Raw genomic sequence first — 10,000 nt, forward strand, 5'->3', positions numbered from 1 at the left:
TGTGTGTGTGTGTGTGTGTGTGTGTGTGTGTGTGTGTGTGTGTGTGTGTGTGTGTGGATTTAGGGAGTTAATCCCCCGAATAGAGAAGCCATTAGGGAGCATTAGGCAGGTTAGACTCAACCATGATCCCCTCTGTGTGTGCGTGTGTGTGTGTGTGTGTGTGCGTGTGTGAGTGAGGGACAGCCACGAGCGTGTGGCATGCGTATGGGTCGAGGCCCTCAAGAAGAAGGGATGGAGGTGCGTCGGGAGTGGAGGAGGAGGGGGTGAGGAGCCAACTCCTTTAATCTTGCCAATCCACCCCTGCTGCGCGCGCACACACACACACACACACACACACACACACACACACACACACACACACACACACACACACACACACACACACACGAGTGGGTTCATCTCCACACTCTCTCAGCAGATGGCTGTGGCAGAAAGGGTAAACTTGAGCAATACCCAAACCAGACAGTAACCCCTTCACCCCCATTTACTCCCCCCACTTAGTGTCTGCAGCTAATCACAGAGTCCACAGCACGCAACCAAACACACACACACACACACACACACACACACACACACACACACACACACACACACACACACAAACACACACACACACACACATAACCTGAAAACTGAACAAGATGTTGTTCTGCAGATTAAAGCCAATTATCTTTTTTTAAGAATTATTTCCTAGAATAACACATATTCCACTGACTCCCAACAATGTATCATCATACAACGGTTTATACGACATCTGCATAAAGTTTATAAAACTTTTCATTTATTGTGCATTTTCCAACAAAAAAATCCAGCAGCACAGTCGTTTCCCCCTGGTTACATGAACGCTGCCTTTTCAAAATAAACTTCAATCTTCCCAAGAAGCTTTAGGCAACAAAACCACTTAGGTTTAGGAAAAGATCGTCGTTTGGGTTCAAATAACTACCGAAGCTGCGTTACTGAAGTGACGTGACAAAAACATTGACGTTGACCTATCGTTTCGAACAGCGGTCTCCTGGCTGAGATAGCACTGTTTGTTGGACCCATCCACCTCTATTCCTTTCTTTGGATATCTACGAATTATGACGCATTATTTTTCGCCGGTGCAGCGAATGCCGATGAGCTAAAGGTCTTGTTTACTAAAAATGTAAAGCCCGTTCCAGGTGAGCTCCTTAAACCCAAACCACAATCTTTTCCTAAACCTAACGAATTGACGCATCCTCAACTACAACGGTTGATTTGATATCTTGAGAAAAGTTATTCCTCTTTTTTTCTTGTGTGTTTCTTGTGTGTTTTACCTTCACAGGAAATAATTTAACTAGGTTTTGGAGATTATCTTCGTTTTGGGTTTTAGATAACTGCTTCTGCCGTCTTCATACTTCCTTGTTTATTATTACGAGAAAAACATACAAAATAGTTTAGCTGCGAATGCTCGATGAGAACCGTCCAAACTAAGTTGTTTCCTGTGTGGACGGGCGTTTATTTTGAAAGGACTTATGTAACAAGCAAAATCGACACATTGTGCTGGACTTTGGTAGGAAAACGTACACTTTTATTTAGCGTTCTTTGCTGAGGGAGGCTGGATCAACAGAACCCGTCTAGTGCGACAACTTTTCAGGTAACGCCCCATGATGCGGTGGACGTTCCTCACTTCTGGCGACTGGACTGGGGATTTTGCATTATTTTCTAGGGTAAACTGTGCATCACCGTTTCAGCTGCATAATTGACCCTCATTTGTCTTCTGACTATGCGGAAAGCCTTCGACGTAAAAAAAACAACCTTGAGGGGAAAACTCATTGCATTTATCAGATCGTTTTCTCCTTCTCGTCTCACATTTGTGACTGACTTCTCTTTCTGTTGAGCAAAAGTGAAAAGTCCAAACATCTGCACTAAACAATCTTGATTTACGAGCAGCCGAACCACCAAAGCAAAGCCGTGTAGCTCACAGAACGTCTGACTGTTGTGCTCGTCCTTCTATTTATTGCTTGTTTTCCAGCTCAGTCATGTGAGTCCATCTCTCTGCCGCGTACGTCACTTATCAGCCAACAATGAGCGCCAGTCCTGAGACAAGCACAAGGACGCATCCGAGAAACAAAAATAAATCAACTTTTATAAACACTTTAGTAATAAAACAACAACAAAAAGGGACCCACGAGGCTTCCCGATACTCACTCTCAGGTAGCCATTAAAAACTTTAGGACATAAACATGTTCCAGCAATATTCCAGTAAACAGCGGAAATGTGCAATGAGTCACCACATGCAACAGCAGCGTGGAGATAACACACACACACACACACACACACACACACAGACACACACACACACACACACACACACACACACACACACACACACACACACACACACACTGATGTCACGTCACCCTGTCCTGGTAGTTTCCATTATAATAAGCCTGAGGACAAACCGCTTTAGTGCAACTATTGCACTAAAGACTCACTGTGTGTTTGTGGTTGAAAAATAATCTAATTAATAGTGACTTCACTCTTCTTTGTGGTTTTCAATTTTTTATCTTCCTCTGTGGCTGTACTTTAAAAGTGAAAATAATATATTATTATTATTATTATTATTATAATGGAATTATCATACTTCTACCCTCTCTTACTTAAGTTTACTTACAGTATTTTAAGTATTTGTATTTGTTTTCACTCAATAGTTTCAGGCATTTATTACTGTAATGCCAGAAACTATTGAAATACAATGGACTCCATGTGTTTTGATTAATAAATTGCAGAGTTAAAGAAAATTCTGAAAGAAACGAGAAAACTAGCAGTGATTTAAAAATATCGTAGATCTTTTATTTATATATTTATGTTTGATGTTCTATATTCCATATTTTATCCTTTTTTCTTATCTTTTTCTTTTATATCTCGTGTGTATTTTACCCTTTGTCTTCCTTTAGAGTGTAATAAACCCACATTTAATTAATTATTATAATTGTAAAGTGTGTTTGTAGAAGTTTGTTTGGATCTAAAAGTTTAGATCAAACCTCATCAATTTGTAAAAGACGAAATAAAGTTACAGTATTGTCTGGGGGGACTAACTAAAGCTTAGATGCAACCTGTTGCACACAGTGAACATTTTAATATTACAAATCCAGCTATCGTCCTATCGTTATAGAAATACAAACACCAGCGGTCGCACAAAGTCCCTGCAAAGATACAAAGACAATCACACTTTTTATTGTTTTAAACGACCACGGACGACACATAAAAGGAATATTACAGCCAAATAAAACCTACCATAAAATACAGTCAGTATAAATAATTTCAACCCTCCCCGCTTGGTCTCACCTGTTCCTCCGTCCTCCCGAGTCTTTATTCTCCTTATAATATTCCTATAACACCAGAGCTGCTGGCTCGTGTGTGTGGATCCAGAAGGACTTAAGTCTTACTTTGTGTTCCTTTTCCACTCACACCAAACAGTCTGTCTAAACCCCTCATCTCCTCCCCCTCTCTTTATTTCTTAAATCCTTCCTTCCTTCCTCCATCATCCTCTTTCTCCTCTTTATAATCTCATTTTTCTACTTTGTTTCTCCCACATTCTTCTAGTTCCATCCTTCCTCACGTTTTTCTCCTCTCCTTTCCTCTGATGCTTGTTCATTTTCCCTTCCTCCCTTGCTTTCTTCTTATATTTCCCCATCTCTCTATTTTCTTCTCTATCTTCCTACTTTCTTCTGTGCCTCTCCTTCCTTCCTTCTCATGCAAGTTATTGGTTTCAGTTCACGTCAGTCAAACTTTGCATGTAACAGGTAACTCATCCTAGTTGTCTTTATTCTTGTAGTATTTTCGTGACATTTTCACCCCTTTTAGAGCAGACAGAGAGATTACAGGAAGTGATCCGGCTCAGAGAGGACATGTTTGTTGGTTTGTGTGCTTTCTCGCATGAAAACAAACTCTCAATACACAAACTTAACGCCGTTATCAGCCTCACATTATTGTAATTCCTCCTCGCACCTCTGATATTAATTGTCCAATTAACACTTTCTTCTCTCACTAATGTGATCGCACACACCCACAGGCACAAACACCCACACACAGAAACACATTGCTAATAGTACGGGTGAGGAGAGGAGGGAGGACAACTGTTGACGCATCGTTGACACCCCACGTCTCCTGTCTCCTAAACCCTGAAAAGACAAACAGAGACTCTTTAACGTTCCTCTTATCTCATCCTCAGTTCGGAGGGAGAGACGTTCTCTAATTTTGGGCTCGGAGAAACCGTTTTTATAGCAGCGGCGTGCAGCTCCACGAGTCTCCTTGAAAGAACAGCATTTCAATCTTGTATTCCTGGTCTTTTGTGATCGGTTTGCACGGAGAAAATGCTCCAAAAACATTTGACAAACTAAAAATAATTGGACTTAAAATGCATGATGCAGACATGTAAAAGTAAAACGCGTGCTGAACATTTCTCTGAAACGTGCCACAAATCAAACGGACACGACACGCGACACGACGCACTCTTCTGCCAAATGAAGCAGAATGAAGGGAGACAATGAACGACAGAAAGTGGGTCACCGTGGGGAGCCGGAGCACAACTCAACTGACAAAAGTGCACCTCAAAAACACACACACTCAAACACACACATATGCAAACAATAAACAAAACACATAGTTTAAAATATCAGACACAGATACAACATAATGAATAAGTGAATGCACACAGGCTCTTTCAAATATTTCCGTATTTTATGTAAACTTTAAAGTCAGATTGAGACCAAACCAAACCGTGATTAGATTAGATGTGTCTGCAGCAGCTCAGTGCGCTCAGCTGTGAAGACTTAATCACAGTCGCTACCACCAGCACATTAATTGTCCCTCAGTTCATAATGTTTGTGAGTGTGTGAGTGTGTGTCCAGATTGAGTGACCAGTCATTAGGGGGTTAAATGGGGTCTGTTGTCCGAGTGCTCTGCTGATTAAGCCGGACTGGTCAGGACTGGTGGGCACCTGCCATAAGCAGCCTCGGCCTCATCCATCACCCGCTGACCTGGCTGCAGCCCGGCCCCCTGGACGCCACAGAGGCCCCCGAGGCTCCTCTACACCAGGAACTGACCATAACCATTACCCCCCCTGGACCTGGAGCCAGGATGACCCCTTCTCCTTTCTGAACCCTCGCTGTGACCCCCCCACAAGACTGTAACTATAGTCGCGGCTAGGGGCCTCTCTAAAGCTGCATTCACACCAAATCCGCTGTTGCGGCGATATAACGGAGAGTTGCTACTTAATGCCCCATTAATACCAAACTCTGGATTGCTGTCTTTGGGATTGGCCACCACTGTCTTTCTCCAAAAGTTGATTCTGATTAAACGTTTTTTGCCGACGGCTGCTGTGTTGCTACTGGATACAAACCTAAAGATGACCAATGCTACTAACCCCCAAACTGAGGTTTCCATTTGCCTCTAGATGCCCCTTTCTCTCTCTAACCCAGGTCTGAGTCCCGTTCGGAAAAAAAGGGAAGTGAAGCTAAAGTAACACTAAAATCACCTTCTGACTTTTGTTAAAAAACTGCTTATTTTCCCCCAAACCTGGCACCGAGATGACCCTTTCAAAGCCCCCTCCTCCTCTCCAACCCCGGTTCAAACCTTGGTCCTAACCCTCGCATCAACCCTAAAAAGCCCACCAGTGCCATAACCTCCGTGACACGGGGCCAAGCCTTCCCTCTGAGGATCTTCGTGGCAAAAAAGGCTGACCACTGAAACCTCCATGACCTGAGGCTAAAATAGGTGTCGTCTCCTCGTCCGAGCCAGAACTCACAGGGCGTCTGGAGCCTCTGAAAAGTCCTTAAATGGATTAAAGGTGATGCATGCGATGCTGTAACGGCAGGACTCCAAAATCAATTTAAGGTTTATTGTGAATGCATGCTGCTCTCTTTAAAAGTTTTTAAGAAAACTCACTGCAGGTTTGCTTTCGATCGTTTGCTCTCCAAACTCCAAATTTGTAGTCAAAGTAAACCAGTAATAGTGGCAGAAATATTTCAGACAAACTGCCCCAGCAAATTAACAAAAATGGATGAAGGAAATGGAAGACATAGAGACATTTTTCAGTTCTAGTGCAAAAAGAAAATGGTGACAAAGACAAGTGACACTATGAAATACAATAAACACATTGTGATGTTTGAGATCAGGCCCAGGTGGTTGCACAACTTGACTTTTAGACAACTTTAACTAATGTTTTGTCAAATTTGAAGCCTGTATTGCATTTATAAAAATGCATTAAATAATTCAATCCTTTAAAAGTGTCCTTTTGTTCATATTTTTTTTTTATGGCAAGTAGGGAGACACTGTTTAAGTCTTTCAGCTGCAAACAAAAAAGTATGCAGATTTTTTAATCAAAGCAGATTTTAAAAAACATCCTCAGATTTTGAAAACATATATTCCTCCAAGACAAAGCTTGAACCAGACAAAACAAGCTCAAAGCACTCACGTCACCCAGACTCAATGCTGAAAAATCAATAAAAAATAATCAGTGGCATTAGAGTCCTCCACAGCGCCCAGCTGTCAGCTATAAATCAGAATCAGATTAATAACCTGATTAATAACAATAAGTCTTAATTAAACTGCTTGTGTTCATTTTGTAATTAGGCCAAAAGGTGGCAGGGGGTCCAAACAAAGAAATACATCAAGAGGTGAAAGTCCTGCTGACTGACAATGACTGGTCTTAATATTTTCATGATTGGTCACAAGAACAGCGTTTCCTGAATGGAGTTTAATAAACAGCCCTGACTTCGAAAAATGAATGTTCCCATACGACCAAAGTGCATCGTCAATCATGTTTCAAGATAATGTTTTTTTCTCACGGATTAGGTTTGAAAAAATAATAATTGACAAATCACAAATGCGTCTAATCAACGTCCACATGTAGAGGACGTTGGGGTGGACGGGGTTCAAACACAGGACTTTCACTCAGGAGACCGATGTTTGTGACCGGTAATTTGAATGTTACGCCTGGAACTTTAATAGTGGAAAAACAACGCCACAAAAAAACTTCTGACTTCAGAGATTACGATTTAGTTAGGTAACAACAACGAAACTACTTGGTTGGGTTTTTGGAGAACATTGGTTTGGGTTCAAATAAGCACGTTTGTTACATAGTTGCATGTTGTACGTGATGTGTTTATGTTGGCAGCGCTCGCTACGTAAGTGAGGTAGTATCGGAACATTAAAATAAATCAACGAGGCGCGTTATAAAAAGCGTAATCTGCCACTTTTACGGGACTACAGGACTTGACTTCTCTTGGTGTCATAATGTGATTTCTGTGTTAAAAACACATGTATATATATATATCTATAGATATATATCTATATATATCTATAGATATAAATATCTATAGATATATATACATATCTCTCTGTGTGTGAGCTATCCGATTGTGGGGCATCAGGGTTTCACTGGTTCATGGTCTCTTGAGATCTGATAGGAGCTTCTTTATTAGCAATCACACACATGAACGCACGGCACGGCACGCACGCACACACACACACACAGACACACACACACACACACACACACACACACTAACTGGTGGTAACACGCTAACCGAGTGATCTGCTGGCCTTGAGAAGGGAATTGCATGAACTGCTCTTTTTCCTCTCAGATTATTACAACAAGAATTGGCCATTATGGTGCTTTCAAGGCCCGTGTCAATCTCAAAATGCACATTCCTTGGACAATGTTGCACATTTCTGCAAAAACTACAACTTCTTAAAAAAACCTTCTATTCTATATTTATATTTCTAATTGTTGTACTTTTTTCTATTACTGCGTCTGTGTTTAGTTGAAACACCAATCCACCAAAACAAATTTGTTGATTGTGAAAATCTATCAGATTGTGATTCAGATTCTGATCAGCTCTTATGGCAAGATTTTGCCCTGACTCTGCCAGTCCATGTCGATGTGTCCTTGAGCAAGACACTCAACCCCTAATTGCTCCCTGTTGCTGTATCTACGGTGTATAGAGCAAAAATGTAAGTCGCTTTGAATAAAAGCGTCAGCTAAATCAAATGTAATGATGTGTGTTTTCAATTAAGATTAGTTTCCAATTTAGAAAACTAGCCAGATCAGAAGCAAATGTTGTTCTCTTTATAGATAACTGTTGATGTTATGGTAGTATAATTGTCCACTTTTTCAAGCCATTATCCAATTTTTACCACTAGTTATTAATCATGTGGGTTGTGTTTCTTTCATAGTCGGGTCCATCCCAGGTCCAGAAAGTCACTAACACCTCCTCCTCCAGGTGGGTAGCGTCAGACTTTATGCACCTTGAACCTTCACATGTGTGCACCCTGTCGTTGCTCACACACTCACTTTCTCTCAGCCACACACACACACACACACACACACACACACACACACACACACACACACACACACACACACACACACACACACACACACATTAACAAACGCTTCACACAACCTCGTTATCTCAGGTGAAGTCACAGCTTTGCAAGGAGAAGAGAGAGAGAGAGAGAGAGAGAGAGAGAGAGAAAGGAGGTGAAAGACAACTGTGACACATATTCTGCAACAAAGTGTGTGTGTGTGTGTGTGTGTGTGTGTGTGTGTGTGTGTGTGTGTGTGTGTGTGTGTGTGTGTGTGTGTGTGTGTGTGTGTGTGTGAGACTCTAAAGTGGGACATTTCTCAGCACAAAGCCACACTCATCCCAGGTGCATCTGTTTACCTGAGTGTGTACTGAAATGTACAAGTATTCACACACACCTTAGCAGACTGTATATAATATACAGTCTGATGGTCATATACCTGATGGTCAGAAGAGAGGATGCAGGTTTTACAACACCTCCGCATCGGCCTCACTCGGCAGAACCGGAGAATGCCGCCTGGTTACGCTTAGGAAAAGATGTTGGTCTTGCATTTAAGTGACAATTTCAAGCGAAAAATAATCGACCCTCCCGGAATTTTGCTATTGATGCTTTCCTGGGGTCGAATCAAGGTGTCTCCCCCCGGGTTTTGTACACTGCTCTTGAGCGTCTAACAATGATGCTGATGGGTTTACATTGGAGTTTGTTGAAAGCCTGGTGTGTCTCACACAAATGCTAAACGGAGCACGAACCAAATGTCGGTGTTTGACAAACTGGGAGTGAGGAAGCACTTAAGTTTAGGGGAAGATAATGGTTTTGGTACAATTTGGAAGAAGGAAAGACATCCTGTTTTGTGCTTCAAATCGGTGCGGATTGGATTTAATTCCAACTAAGACCAAGCTAAAACACAACACCATCTAACATGAAGCCACTTTCAAATGAGCAACATGCTTCATTTTGACTGACTGTGTGAAATGACGTGTGGACGAGAAGATGTAGACCTGCAACCCAGACCTGCAGCAGCAAGAAACCGAGACACCTCAAAATATAAATCTCAAGATACAAACACACACACACTCACACACAGCAGGCTGCGGCGCGTGGCTGCTGTAGAGAGAAGTTTGGCTTCAGTTTCCCTGGCAGTCTGCCAAGCTAAATACACACACACACAAACACACTGGCAACACACACACATGACCATTCACAGCTTAGCGCCAAGCTCAGATAAAGGCTTCCCCCGATCTGGCTGGGTGGCTGTTCCTCTCTATATGTGTGTGTGTGTGTGTGTGTGTGTGTGTGTGCGTGTGTGTGCGTGTGTGTGTGTGTGTGTGCGTGTGTGTGTGTTTGTGTGGACGGAGAGAGTGGAGAGAGAGGAGGTAAAGTTTAAGTACAGTCAGACAGGAGAGAGTAAACACTGATAAGTCCCAGCTGTGTGTGTGTGTGTGTGTGTGTGTCTGTGTGTGTGAGTGTGTGTGTGTGTGTGCGGCCATGTGTACACGCCCCCAAACACACACACACACACACACACACACACACTAAAACACTTCCGAGCCCCCCAACCTTTCCATCAAATCCATCGTCCCACACACACTTCCACCACTTTGATGAGGTGAAGGCGTGTGTGTTCGTATTCAGCCTGTGTGTCTGTGTGTGTGTGTGTGCGTGTGTG

Source organism: Taurulus bubalis, assembly GCF_910589615.1.
Source record: "Taurulus bubalis genome assembly, chromosome: 12".
In the NCBI taxonomy this organism is placed as follows: domain Eukaryota; kingdom Metazoa; phylum Chordata; class Actinopteri; order Perciformes; family Cottidae; genus Taurulus; species Taurulus bubalis.